The sequence below is a fragment of the Lissotriton vulgaris genome, chromosome 5 (assembly GCF_964263255.1).
Source record: "Lissotriton vulgaris chromosome 5, aLisVul1.2, whole genome shotgun sequence".
Taxonomy (NCBI): domain Eukaryota; kingdom Metazoa; phylum Chordata; class Amphibia; order Caudata; family Salamandridae; genus Lissotriton; species Lissotriton vulgaris.
In genome coordinates, this window is record NC_141693.1 from 2,025,721,876 (window position 1) to 2,025,735,540 (window position 13,665).

The window sequence follows — 13,665 nt, forward strand, 5'->3', positions numbered from 1 at the left end:
TGGCCTATTGGCTCCTTAGTGAGAGGGCGAATGACTGGGTTGCAGATGACACTATACTCCAGCGCACGCAGTCTGATCACAACCCGGTGCTGTTACACTCAGGACTTCGACCAATGTCCCTCGCCCTATTTATCGCTGTTGGTTTGTAATGGTTTTTATTAACTGTACAATAAAGTATTACCTTACCTCGCCCCTATGTGTAGCGATTACGTGCGCAGGCACTTTTAGATCCGATCTACAATGACATGATACGAAAGGCTATAGAACAATACTTTGATCTTAACACGGGCACAGTGTAGAGTGTATCTACATTATGGGAGGCTTTTAAAGTAACCATAAGAGGGGTCTGCATCAGTACTACGGCTGGTATTTTAAAAGATATCCGGGGTCAAATCGAACAAACCAAACTAAAACTAAAGGCTGCGTATCGCACAGCTGCATCCTGCCCTGAAACTCTAGCTCGTATTCACGAATTACTATTAGAATATGACTTTCTGGTGGAATCTGAGATCCGCTACGTAGCACGTAGACATGTTGCGCGCACATATGCTGAGAGGACCCCCAGGCAGTAACCTGGCCAAAAAAATCAAATTCCGAGAAGACCATCACCATATAACTAAAATCACAGATCATTAGGGAGCGGAACACTATAACCTTAGGCGATAGTGGATCAATTCCGGGGTTTCTACTCAGATTTATATACCTCACGGGGAGCTGCACCTGACCTAGAACTAAAAGCCTATTTATCTGTTTTAGCATTTGCATGGTGGGCAGACAATCATAGTGAATATCTGAACCAACCAATAGACGAAGCAGATATTAAAGCAGCAATTTGCGCACTACCCAACCAAAAAGCGCCAGGGCCGGACAGGCTCACAGCCAAATATTATAAGGAATACATTGACTTAGTCACGCTTCTTCTCTTGGAGATGTACGCGGAGGCACATGTGTCTGGTGTGTTGCCGCCATCTCTCCGCCAGGCACTAATCATAACACTCTTAAAAAAGTATAAGCTCCCAGATATTTGCGAAACGCATTGGCCGCTATCACTAATCAATCTGGATGCCAAGATACTGGCAAAAATACTAGCCACCAGACTGCAGCCCCTCATACCTAGTTTAGTTCGACCGGACCAATCAGGTTTTATCCCGGAACGATCTACATCCCACAATCTACGAACCATCTTCGCCATGTTCCATGTCTTAGACCCCGAGTTGCCCGCCGCTGGGGTCATGCTTGACGCAGCAAATGCGTTGGACTCCATAGATTGGAGCTACATGTTTCATATACTGCACCACATGGGATTCCCACCATTGTTCCTGGGGTGGGTGCGGCTCTTATTTACTGACTCATCTGCATTGGTGTGGGTCTTGGGTTTAACGTCCCAACCATTTAAGATACATAGAGGCACTCGCCAGGGGTGCCCGTTATCACCCTTACTGTTGGCGCTAGCGCTCGAACCGCTGGCTTGCATTATTTGGCTGTGCCACCGAGAATCAGCACTTAATTTCCTTCATCGGCCAGTCGATATATCACTCTACGCTGATGATATAGTGTTATTTATAAGAGAACCAATACGATATTTTGCGGAGGTGCTGAGAGAATACATAAGATTCGGACTATTCTCGGGTCTGCAAATTAATTGGAATAAATCAATAGCGATACCCCTTACGGCTAAAACGACCCCACCCGAGCATGGGCTATCCCTTGGTGTGGATCACGGACCCAGTAAAATATTTGGGTATCTGGGTGCATCGAGACCCTGAAGTATTAATATGAGAAAACTATGGCAGAGCATGCACCTCATTAGAACAACAGGTAAATAGGTGGAACAAGCTGCCACTCTCCCTGGCTGATCGCATTGCGGTCATCAAAATGGTTAGACTTACACGCTTTTTATACCTATTTTGCAATGTCCCGATCAAGCAGACACAACAGTTCTTCAAGGAGGTACGATCTTCTCTCATTCGCTTAATATGGGGGGGAAACAGGCCAGGGTGAGTTCGGCCACACTAACGCTAGATTATGCTAAGAGAAGCTTCAGTGCTCCAGATCCCTTTATATACAATTTATGTGCCCAAGCACAGTATACATATTTTTGGTTCCGACCGCATGCATACACTCCACATGTTGCAGTGGAAGACGGGGACGCACACCCCTATTCCCTTGTCCGGTGTACACACACACACGTACACACACACACGCACACACACACGTACACACACACACAAACACACACGCACACACACACGCACACAAACACACACACACACACACGCACACAAACACACACACACACACACACACACACACACCAAAAACAGAAATCAACACATTGGACACGACTATTGCAGCATGGCAGACAATAGGTATTATTGACAACAATTCCCCCTTTATGCACCGGCACTGAAGCTAGCGCATCATGCAGTATTATCAGTGACGCGGGAAGAGGGCCCACTTAGGGTGCGAAGAGAGGTGGGCATAGTAACTATCCAGATGGACACTTTCTCAAAGCGGAAGACCTGACTTACATTTACAACCCCTCGCCACTGTTTAACTTCACCACACATAGACTAAGATAGGCTGTCAAAACCCACTACCACACGTACCCAGCTGAGCCCCAACGATGCGAGCCCTACAATGGCTGCCAGTTTCACCTTCAAGGAATAAGCTAGTAACAAAACTATATAGAGCGGTGAGGGATGAGAGGGTCCCCAAACTGGATAAAAGCATGGCCCACTGGAATGATAGACTAATGTCGTGAGGATGATCCGTACATTTACACAGTGTTAAGTTGACATGAGCTTATTAGAAGTTTAAACGCCATTTTTACTTTCCTGCTCTGCTTTGCACACGACACGCACTTGTGCTGGTGTTTAGAGAACGCGGAGTATTTTGCTTCACATGAGAATAACTTTTTTTGCTGCATTTCTAAGTTGCTCCGATAGGTTAGTCTGTACAGTGTGAGCCGAGACCGTCAAGGTTATCTTAGAAACTGAGGTTTTTGTTCTAAATGATCAGCGCTCGTTCTAGCCATAACAGATATGCAGCTGTGGCCACCTCTGATATTGGCGCGTTTAATAATGCACTGCGTAGGGATGATCACACACTTGGAGAACATTCGTATGCTGAGAGCTCGTGCAGAACTCAATGTGATCCACTTCTGCTAAGTACCAGAGGTATGGGGCCGCCTATGTAAGCCAATGATACCTTCTATTAGTTATAAAATAACCTACTAGCAAGGGAGGGTGAAATCTAGGAATATGTAAAACCTGTTTCCATTTAGCATTATAACATGCTTTCTCCCTTTGTATTCTATGGAATAGTAACTATGCTGACAATCTTGTTTCTCATATGTCTGCCTGTTTTAGCCACGGTACTGCACCTGAGAAAACGGCGTTAGAAATAAATATTTCAAACTAGCTCGTGTCTTTAATTACTCCCTGTTTTGGACTGGTATGATAGTATAACAAAAGAGTGTTCCTGTTTCCACCTTACCGGAGGTATCCTAAGTTGCATGTTCTGGGTTGACTAATCATTGGTGTATTTGCTATAGGACGAGGAACCAAGGAGTCACTGATGCTAGTCTGGTAGGGGATTTTGGGTACTAAGGTGAGTTTTGGTACACCCTAATTCACTGAGGTCCTAAGTCTCTGTGCACAGTTCTGTATAGGAACAGAAATCCCTGCAACATGGCACCCAACGTGGTTTGGTCGTATTTACAAGACCCTTGAGTAGTGCTTGTATCAGTCCTTAACCCCCTCACTATTGTTTCCGGTTAACATTAGTGACGGATAAACCTACCTATAGTTACATAGGTCTTTTCAAGCTTGAATCTTTTCAAACGGTTTACTTTTGAATTACTACCCAGTTGTGCTACATAGTTTTTAATTGTACCACTTTCTTTCTGTGTCGTTATGGGTGACGTAGATATACTGCAGCATAGTCGCATTGCGGTTCGCAATCATTTACAAAATTATAACGTCGCCTTGGATGGCATGGCAGTTATCATGGTTGTGAGTGCCGAAGTAGCTTACCTTTTGAGATCTTTTACTCGTGGGTGACTTTTCCTGCTGTGAACGCAAATACTGGTGTTTTTCACACTTATACTCACACGGCCGTGCCAGCGGAATATGTTCCGTATCCGACGTAGGAAGTTCCAATTAATGCTTGGCAGCATCGAGTTTGGTTTAATGGCGCCCTTCCCCACTCTTTAACGACGACTAGATTAGGTACCTTGTCCATTCCAGGTGCTACTTGGCCTGTTTTGGCTGGATTTACACTGCATCCTCAAGTGTGGGGGCGGGGGGTTCCCGTAGCTGATTTAAGGTGCCTACATACAACCGCAATTGCAGTTATTAGGGCCGTAGTACAATATATTTCCCGCAATTTCCAGGGCGTGCCCCTGATGTTGCGTTATGAAGCTTAGTCCCGTAATGGTTAATGCAGTGATGGGCAAGCGTCCCCAAGATAAGGATGATATGCCTTTCTGGCTTGTCGAGAAATTTGACCAACTGGAAGCAGTCGTTCCGAATTTGAGTCGCGTAGAAAAACACAGTATTCTTACAACTAGTTTGCCCAAAGACTTGGTGCCTGAAGCCGGTGACTCGGAGTCATGGGGTAGGATTTTTACGGCAGTGTACGTGAGGTGCTTCGGAACTCCGTCAATGACTGTCCTTCCCACGGTCAATAAGCGTGTTCAAGAGGAGCACGGACCAGAGCCAGCGGTTAAATTGGGGATGAGGCTTTGCGGCACTTTTGACGTAGTTTCCGATCTCGTCCTTGCTAATATAAAGGGAGATGCGGTAAGCTTTCAGGTGTCTAATGCTTTGCAGGCTGTTCCTGATGCCAATAAACCCCAACAGTTACCAAGAATTATTACGTCGGCTTATAATATCGTGGGCCGTGATAGTTTGGGTGTCAAGCCATTCTCTACTAAGGAGAAGAAACAAGCACAGGCCCCCAAATCTGATAATGCAGAACAGCCTAAATCCCAAAAGCATAATTAGGGTAAGAACAAAAGACAGGGGAAACAGCAACAGAAACAGGAGTCACGTCCTGCATCTCCAGTGCCTGAGTCTACTGAACGCATATATGATTTGCACGACCGCTCTACGATTAAGGCACCTGGTCGATTTCAGGTTTCTGATCAACGCTCTCCTCGTTCTTTACAGGACACATCGGCCTCATCGACCGGTGGTGGAGCAGGAGGCGACAGAGGTAGGGTGGCCAGCAGAGTCATGACCAGCCCCGTCGAAAGACGGAAAAGGCAAGCAGGACGATTCTACACCGAAAAGACCCCCGTTTCCGAAAAAGAAAGCCGCCGCTTTAACAGCGCTATATGCCACAGATAGTGAGGACGCAGCTTCGGAATCTGACGTGGGCGCTGACGCTGCTGGACAGCGCGGAGGAGATTACCATAGTTCGAGAGGCGCTCCGTCCGCTATTGAAGGTGACAGCGACTGAGCAGTATGTTGTTGTTGAGACAGCTGACACTAGAGTAGCTCCCCCTGACAGGCTTTATGAGATTAAACTTTTAATTGAAGGTGACATACAACTTACGATAAAAGGGGTATTTTGGGAAAATTTGACTACTACGAATGACATTTTACTTGCTGAAGCTGACTGGCCACCACCTTTTGTTCTCGCTGCTCCGCGAGGGGAGGAGGTAATCCTCCCTAGTTTCGCGCACACGGTGTCAAAGGAGCATGCTCTGAATTTTGCAGAAGTGTGGGCTAAGGCCCTAGCGCCGGCGTTGTACCGTACTCACTGTGGTTGGGATAAATTCTCCCCCCGACATGAGATTCCCTTACGGTCTATGCCACAGCCTCAACATCAATATCCCATGCGACGTGAAGCTAAGGCTTCCGTAGTGGAAATCCTCGAACAATTGAAATATCAAGGGGTGATTGAAACTTGTGTGTCTCCGATGAATAACTTGTTTTTTACCGTGACCAAGCCTGACGGTTCATAGCGTTTGGTATTGGATTACCGGCATTTAAACTTGCATTGCCGTACCTGTGCAGTACAGAATACTCACTGCTCTGCCTTAGTGGATAGTCTTGTGCGAAAGAGGTTTAAAACCACACTTGACATTTCCAATGTTTTTTTTGCCCACAACTTGTCTGGTTTAAGTTCCCAATGGATGAGTTTTACTAGAGGTGGCAAACAACGTCAATTTAAACGCCTGGCTATGGGCTATAAGAATAGTCCAGGTGTGTTTGCTGCCCGTATCGTTTCTTTATTAGAGAGAGTCGACCCAGATGTGTGTTCGTATGTGGATGACATTTATCTCACAGACGACAAACTTTGGGCACATCTGTGCCACATTGACCGCATAATTTGTTGTTTTTTGCGGACTTCTGTTACAAATTCAACTTTGCAAAGTCTCACATTGCAGAGTACAGTGTTGTTCCTGGGCTACACACGCAACATTGAAGGTCAAGGATTGGCCCCTCACTTCCTGGATAAATGTGCACAATTGCGCGCTCCAACAACTCTGAAAAAATTGCAATCTTTGCTGTTTTTTTTTCATTTCGGGCGTACTTACATTCCCGAATATGCCTAGCATATCAAGCCGCTGTATGCTTTGATACAACAGACTTTTACCAAATCGTGTTGGCTGCCTGAACACTCAGCCATTTTGCAATCTTTGCAGGCTGATCTTCTAGAATCTAAATTCTTGCAGACTCGTGATAACCATACCAACCTGGTGATAAGAATCGTCCCTGGGGCGGGGGGTTTCACATACCTTACTTTTAACCAAGGGGACACAGTACCAATCGCTTACAAGTCACACTTGAACACTTCGGCTGAAATGCGGTTTTCCACGGTGGAAAAAGTTTTGACAGCAGTGCAGATGGCGATTCTAAAGGAACGCGCACTGTTGCAGGGAAAACGCATGTTGGTTGTTACCCTGTATCCTGCCCTGGAAGCAGTGACGAAAGCCAGTGTACCAAATTCTAAAGCTTTGCACAAACGGTGGATACAATGGGCCACATCTTTGACGTCTCCGGATGTCACATAAATGTTTGATGCCTCTTTGCAGTTGCAGGAGTACTTACAGTATGAATTTGTTCATTCTGCTCCTTTGACTCTGCGTCCGTTGGAGGAGTTCCATTGTATCCTTTACACGGATGGTTCTGCGCAAGTTGTGCATGGGTCTCAGCACGCATATATTTCAGCCTGCGCAATTGTGGTCGGTACCATGGTGGATGGAGAATTCAAGTCCGATGTTGTGCATACACAGACATTAGGGGACTGTACCGCCCAATTGGCAGAGCTCTGTGATCTATTGCTTGCATTGGAGTACGCAGATGCTGGTGTGACTACTCTTATTGTGAGTGACTCTTGTTACCGTGTCCAGTCTTACAATGAAAATCTATTCTTTTGGATTCAAAATGAATATCGAGATTCCAAAGGTAGCACAATAAAACATAAAATGATCTGGGTCCGAGTGGCTGAACTTAAAGAGCGACTGCCACTTGCTTATGTAATTCATATACTGGGTCATCTGCGTGTGGGAGTTCACGCTGTTGGCAACATTTTGGCCGATGAGGTAGCAAAATCAGAGGTATCGACATATTTGGTTGCAGCAGTTACACGTTCCAAAAGTATGATTGATGATAACATCATGGCAGCAATTGCAGTTACTGAGAAGAAGTAAATGTCCTGCGGGATTTCCTTCGAAGTATTCTTATCACTTAAGTCCTGATAAAGTTCCTTATGTGAAAATACCGGACGTTGGTGACTGACTGATTCCCAACGCGGACCGCAGGCCATTGCTGATTACAGCTGCCCATGAAGGTGTTGCATCCACGCACGCGGGCGTTTCGGCTACTGTATCTCAGCTACAACTAAGTTTCTGGTGGCCGGGACTGTACAAATAGACGCGTGATTATGTCCTTCAGTGTGACATTTGTTAGCAGATCAAACCTTCGACTGCTATGCGTCTGCCTCAGACACAGTTGTACATTTCTAATAAACCACTTGGGTGTGTTTACTTGGATCACTGTGGTCCTTTTTCCTCTGATACTGCGTATAAGTATATCTTAGTTGCAGTTGATTCTTGCACACGCTTTGTTTGGGTGTGGCCACACCGCAGCACTGGTTCGCAAACTGTCATAAGAGACTGGCGTATCTTTGTTGGAATTTATGCCTGTGGCACCTTACATTCGGACCAGGGTTCGCCTCTAAGGCGTACAAGGATGCCATGAGTTCCTTGGGGGTCCAAGTCAAATTTTCATCTCCATACCGACCTGAGGGTAATAGTGTAGTGGAGCGAATGAACCGTGATTTAAAGCAGTCTTTGACAGCTAGGGTTATAGGCACTGGCAGGAACTGGCTTGTCCATCTCCATAGCGTGCAGCGAGCACTTAATAATCTCCCTAGGTCTCTGGGTGGGCGGACCCCATACGAAATGCTCTTTGGTATCAAAATGTTCGTCCCGGACCTTGAATGTCTAGACCAGGCGGCGAAAGCTGCCTCCTTTGACGTAGATGAACATTGTCATGTTTTACAGAATCTACAAAAGACAGTCTTGCAAAGGAACACTTGCCCTCCACATCTGATGCCGCGTTGCAGATCCCGGTAGTTGGCTTGCTACCCAGAGTCAGAGAACTGGTTCGAGAGAAGATCGAGAACAAGAAAGAATTTGGCCCCTCGTATCGAGCTCCAGTTCCTGTACTTGGCATGCAGGACACAAGAACAGTCATTTTACCACCACTTCCAGGTCGTAAAGAAAAAAGGTACATCTCCATTGACAATATCAAGTTACACAGAGTGGCCGGTTCTTCTTAGTATGACACCTGCGGTCTCCTGTCCGGCGCTTCAGAGGAATTCTGTTTTAGTCCCGGCTCCTAGAAACAGGCCTGATGTGGCATTGGAGATGCCCGCAATTTCGAGTCCTTTATTGAATACAATTCCTGATGCTAATCTTGATGATACTGAACATACTTACCCCACTGACGTATTGATCCCCGATTTGCAAACTCGTGTGGCCGATGAGTCCAGATTTTCATTTGACACTAACTCTACCACATCAAAGTCCCCTTCGAAAATTTCTATTTTTGCGCACTGGTTTAAAAAACATTTTTTGATTCCACCTTGGACTTACTTCTGGGTTGGTCCTATTTTCGATTTTTGTGTTCATGTCAATTGGATTTGTGGTGGATTTTTTTCGCCTTGTGAATGGACACTACGTTGAGGAAAGAAAATTGATTCGACCTATTACTGGAACATTAGCACCTCACTTTTCATCCCACATCCAAAGATTCCGGAGAGACTTGGCCTTTGTGAATAATACTGCTTGGCAGGTTTTGGATGGGATTGTATGGGACGCTGTTTAGTTTACGATTCAAGGACCTCGAGAGGTTATAAATGTCCCAAATGTACTGAGAGTTTAAATGGGGGATGTAATTAAACAAAATATATGTTCTGATGATTGGGATGTTCAAGCCGTAGAGGCTTTGTTTTCAGATTTGAAATACTATGCTGCCTTTGATGCTGAGGATTTATATTTAGATTCTGCTAATTATGGTGATTTGTACTGTTACCAACACTTTGGAAATCACTACCTGCACAAGGCAAACACAAGAAGGAGTGTAGTTAATTATACCCAATGGGAACATTGTCCCGCTCCTATAGAAGGCAGCTCCAGTGCTCTTTTAAAGAGGTTCACATGCCTTACTGATTTCAATCAGTCTAATCCTAATGTGTATTATTTTAAATTGACAGAGAAGTCCTCTTCCAAAGTTAGACTTACCCACACAAAATTGTTATATTTCAAGTCCCTTCTTGACCAACTGGCTATTGGGGGCTATGAACTGTGGAAAAATACTATTCATCCTAAATCTGTTTGGGCTTCTAAAAGTTGACAAGTGCAAGGCATTGAGGCTTTGCATCGTGCAAGTCTCATCCCGAACCATATGTTGTTTTTTAATTCGACTATTTCACAAACCACCTGCTTTGGATGGACGACTACTAAAAAATTAAATGCACCTTCTTTTCCTGAATTAGAAGAATATCCTGGCTGGGATAATTTTACTGGTATTTCCATTAGAGAATTACAAATCAGGTTGCTGAATTCTTCGTTTAACATTTCCAGCTTAAATCCTAATGGTCGGTTGCTTTAGCAAAGAAGTGCTGATTCCTGTCAACATCGCTTTCTGGGTTTGTCCCCTGGGTGTACACAGATTAGGAGAGATCCCCGATTTCTGAGTGACCATTCTCTAACTACCTATTCTGTAGGGAAATTGTGTCAGAGTTGGCTCAAACACTCCACCTTAACGTCAGTTAATCTGCATTTGTCTAAGATGACAGACAATGTTGACCTGAATGACTTTGTGAAAGGTCCTGAAACTGGCAGATCCAAAAGGTGAATTTATGCTGTTTACAATAAGATTTGGAAAATGTCTCAGATTGAGGCTGCTTCACGTTTGAGAGCTATTGATCAGGCTAATTTAGAAAAAGAGCTTGCAGTTGTTGATAATAGCATTAATACGCTTTCTTCCCGCATTTACACGTTAGATAATATTGTTTCATCTGTGGTTGATATTGTGCAAGAAGATGTGTCAATTTTGTTTCATGGACAAAATCAACTGCGTTCCATCATGCAGTTTGCGTGGACTTTGCAAACGTTAAAGGCAGGCTGCGTGCCTTGGGACTACATGAACACGTCTTCCTTGTTTGCTCCTTTTATTTTAATGGAAAAGCAACAGTTTATGTCTATGAAAGATGCATCGTTTACTATGTTGCATACTGAAAAGTTTGAAACTTTACCTTTTTCTGTGGCTGAATATAATTCTGCTGTGCGGCTTATCCACGGATTGATCACACTACCTTTCCGCTTTTCAAACTTGAAGCTTGCATGAAGTATTATGCCATTGGTAGATATGATCCTTTATACAGCGCTCATCTCCATGAAGCTTGGTCTCTGCTATTTAAATACCGATGCCTGAGGTAGGGTAAAGAAGTTTATTTGAATGGGGAGGATTGCACAACGACACCTGACCGTTCATTAGTGTGTACAAATATCCAAATCCATGGCTCTTGCAACTAGAACCCCCCTAATCTGGCGTGTGTTTTAAAAGGCACACCTACACCTGCCATCAAACAGACATTCACATCACTAGCAAATGGTAGTTATTTCCTATTAAATAATGAAGACTGTTTGTGGGATGATTTCAGGAATTCCTTACGTAGTTACAGTCTCCGAAAGAGTAGTTTGAAGGAGTTCAACAAGCGGAGTCGAATCAGAGCTCTTTTGTCCTAGAGAGAAGTTGCTCTCACATCTGCTCGTGAAACATTTGTCCTTCACGTAGCTAACACCCGAACAGAGGTACATGCTTTATTGAATACGGATTTGCCCTTGCATTTCGGGGAGTTAATTCATACTATCTTTAATGATTCCTCGACTATGGGCCTGGCTCCTTTTTTTGAAATCGTCAGTAGTGGCCTTGTCACATCCTTCCAAACTATATTTGGTGCTTTACCGGCCATTTTTCACTCTATTTTGTGCAGCCTCTTTGGTGGATTTCCCTTAATGCTCGCTATGGTGGACGGAGTGCTTCTGTTACTTTTTTTATTTAAAAATGGATGCACATCCTGTGGTTCATAACAATGTCCCGACTGTTGTTACTGCGCAACTGAATGCTTAGCTATTATGGAGCACTACCTACGCTAGGTGCGGCTTATGGATTATCGTTTTGATTTTCCTTATTTACATGTGTACAGCCTGTCTTTCATTGCCTGAGCTGTGATTTCGACTGGTCCTTGGATTTGTGTCTCTGCAGTACGGTGTCTCCCAATGCGTATTATGATCAGCTGATGAGCCCCTTAGTTGCTCATGAATTGCTTTCTTCTGGCGGAGGGATTATGGCCTTTGCAGCAATGCATGGAGTCTTGGGACTTTGGAATGTATTTGCAGCGGCGCATGATTTCCTGGCACGCAGTTATATTGAAGAAAACCTGAGCTGTCCTAGAGGCTCCGGTAATTGAAAAACATTTATGTTCATTCCCATTATTGAATTGGATGGCGGAAATGTTTTCAGATGAGAACAATGACTTCCTGTTGGAGGCTGTTGCTACATATTGTGCATACACGCTGTTGGAGTGAGACGATTTTTTCCTATCTCTCTCTCTTCCACGACGAACGTCATGTATTGAACAGCGGATATTTTTCTCTTCTCTCTCTTGTTTCCCTTTAAATTTTGAACATTATGCAAGAGATATTTTAATCTGGCGGAACTATATCTAAATTCGAAGTGTACTCCCGTTATCATGAATGTGGCAAATTCAAACTTAATTCTGACTCTAGAACTTGGACAATGCGTTCCTGAATTTCCCCCATTGCTTCCACGTGCTTCAATCAGGGGAGGGTGTCGTGAGGATGATCCGTACATTTACACATTGTTAAGTTGGCATGAGCTTATTAGAAGTTTAAACGCCATTTTTACTTTCCTGCTCTGCTTTGCACACAACACACACTTGCGCTGGTGTTTAGAAAATACAGAGTATTTTGCTTCACATGAGAATGACTTGTTTTGATGCATTTCTAAGTTGCTCCGATAGGTTAGTCTGTACAGTGTGAGCCGAGACCGTCAAGGTTATCTTAGACACTGGGGTTGTTGTTCTAACTGATCAGCGCTCGTTCTAGCCATAACACATATGCCGCTGCAGCCACCTCTGATATTGGCGCGTTTAATAATGCACTGCATAGGGATGATCACACACTTGGAGAACATTCTTATGCTGAGAGCTCGTGCAGAACTCGATGTGATCCACTTCTGCTAGGAACCAGAGATATGGGGCCGCCTATCTAAGCCTATGAGACCTTCTATTAGTTATAAAAATAACCTACTAGCAAGGGAGGGTGAAATCTAGGTATATGTAAAACCGGTTTCCATTTAGCATTACAACATGCTTTCTCCCTTTGTATTCTATGGAATAGTAACTATGCTGACAATCTTGCTTCTCATATGTCTGCTTGTATTAGCTACGGTACTGCGCCTGAGAACACGGTCTTAGAAATAAATATTTCAAACTAGCTTGTGTCTCTAATTACTCCCTGTTTTGGACTGGTATGATAGTATAACGAAGGAGTGTTCCTATTTCCACCTTACCTGAGGTATCCTAAGTCGCATGTGCTGGGTTGACTAATCATTGATGTATTTGCTATAGGACGAGGAACCAATGAGTCACTGATGCTAGTCTGGTAGGGGATTTTGGGTACTAAGGTGAGTTTTGGTACACCCTAATTCACTGAGGTCCTAAGTCTCTGTGCACAGTTCTGTGTAGGAACAGAAATTCCTGAAACACTAACCCCACCGCTACCAGAAACGGAATAGGAGTATATTTGCAAGCTGACTAGCGCCCTCACGCCCAATGGCAACTTGCGCATTATACATTTCAATTATATCCATCAGACCTCTCTTATCCTCATCAAATTACATAAATGTGGTGTAAGGGGAACAAGTAATTGCAAGCAATGTGGCCAACCTGACGCTGACTTTTTGCATCTAGTTTGGGAGTGTGGCAGAGTGCTGCTGTTCTGGGAGGGTGTACTGAAACACATAGGAATTGACTGAGATTACGTTACAATGTACGCCATCAATCTGCTTATCGTGTCATGTACCTCAACTGAAAGGAACGCTGGGGTAAGTTTGT

The 13,665-nt window shown here is 44.3% G+C and overlaps 1 protein-coding gene across 4 annotated transcripts in view; it reads right to left on the reverse strand.

Annotated features, from left to right (window-relative positions):
* Positions 1-13,665, reverse strand: part of ODF2 (outer dense fiber of sperm tails 2) — a 417,376-nt gene that overhangs the window by 112,092 nt on the left and 291,619 nt on the right. The gene's annotated exons all lie outside the window — the stretch shown is intronic.